Below are 1,608 nucleotides of genomic sequence, written 5' to 3' on the forward strand. Positions count from 1 at the left end.
TCTCCACTAAAAATACAAAATTAGCCGGGCATGGTGGCAGGAACCTGTAATCCCAGCTACTCAGCAGGGTGAGCCAGGAGAATCATTTGAAGCCGGGAGGTGGAGCTTGCAGTGAGCAGAGATCACGCCACTGCACTCCAGCCTGGGCAACAGAGTGAGACTCCATCTCAAAGAAAAAAAAAAAAGACTATTTGTTGAATGTTGAAAGAAGGGGCTAAAATCAGTTGAAATTTGCAGTAGAAGGAAAACTGTGGAGTGTCTCATTCACTTCACTCTGCTTTGAATTTTTTTTTTTTTATTCTGAGACAGAGTATTGCTGTGTCACCCAGGCTAGAGTGCAACAGTGTGATATCAGCTCACTGCAACCTTCGCCTCCTGGGTTCAAGCAATTCTCCTGCCTCAGCCTCCTGAGTAGCTGGGATTACAGGCGTGCATCACCACACCTGGCTAATTCTTGTATTTTTAGTAGAAACGGGGTTTCACCATGTTGGCCAGGCTGGTCTTGAACTCCTGACCTCAGGTGATCTGCCCGCCTCGACTTCCCAAAGTGCTGGGATTACAGGCATGAGCCACCATGCCTGGCCTGATTTTTTTTTGTTTTTTTGAGCCAGGGTCTTGCTCTGTCCCCCAGGCTGGAGTGCAGTGGTGTACTCATGGCTGACTGCAGCCTCCAATTCCTAAACTCAAATGATCTTCTCACCTCACCATGCCAGGTAGCTAGGATTACAGATGTGTGCCGCCACACTAATTTTTTAAAATTTTTTTGTATAGATGGGGTCTCACTATGAGCCCAGGCTCATCTTGAAGTTCTGGGCTCAAGCAGTCCTCTTCCTTGGCTTCCCAAAGCACTGGGATTACAGGCGTGAGCCAGCATGCCAGCCGTCACTCTCATTTTTGAGCACAGGAATTGTGCCCAAAGGCTAGGATAAGGAATTAAAGATGCCAAGAAATACCCCCAAACATTAATTATAAAAGGAAGACTACACTAATGTTTGTGAAAAGCTTATAATAACATAGAGAAATAGTTAAGTTACAAAGTTAAATGAAAAAGTAGGGTATAAAACTGTATAAACAGTACAATCTCAACTATGTAAAAATCAACCAATATATGCCCTAAAAAGGCTGAAAGGAAACAGTTCAAACTGTTAATGTGGCTGTGTTTAAGAAGTGTATCTAATAGGGATCTTTTTTCTTCCTCTTTAGTTTTCTGTCTTTTCCAAATGTTTCTCTACTGGGGATATTTTTTTAAAAGCTATTAGGGGAGGAATAGAATAAAAATTAAAAAAAAAAAAGCTATTAGTTACAAAAAACTGAGTGTGATAGAAGTATTGAATTTGAGTTAATGAATTTAAGTCTAGCCTATAAGAGTTTGTATATTTAGAAAACTATGAAACATTCCAGGCTACTCCATGAATCCACTGGTAGGACCAGAGGTTAGAGGTGGAAGTGCCACCTGGTCCTGCCTGATGAAAAATGCCGAATCAGCCAGGCACGGTGGCTCACACGCCTGTAATCCAGCATTTTGGGAGGCTGAGGTGGGCGGATCACCTGAGGTCAGGAGTTTGAAACCAGCCTGGCCAACATGGCGAAACCCTGTCTCCACTAAAA

General features: G+C 43.1%; 1 long non-coding RNA gene across 1 annotated transcript in view; it reads right to left on the bottom strand.

The window, feature by feature from the left end:
• Nucleotides 1-597: 597 nt before the first annotated feature.
• The window catches only part of LOC105549540, a 9,143-nt gene continuing 8,132 nt past the window's right edge, over nt 598-1,608 (bottom strand). The window contains exon 2 of the long non-coding RNA XR_001007557.1: nt 598-1,548. This is a non-coding gene — a long non-coding RNA (uncharacterized LOC105549540). The remainder of the gene's footprint in view (nt 1,549-1,608) is intronic.

Source organism: Mandrillus leucophaeus, unplaced genomic scaffold (assembly GCF_000951045.1).
Source record: "Mandrillus leucophaeus isolate KB7577 unplaced genomic scaffold, Mleu.le_1.0 Scaffold442, whole genome shotgun sequence".
Lineage (NCBI taxonomy): Eukaryota > Metazoa > Chordata > Mammalia > Primates > Cercopithecidae > Mandrillus > Mandrillus leucophaeus.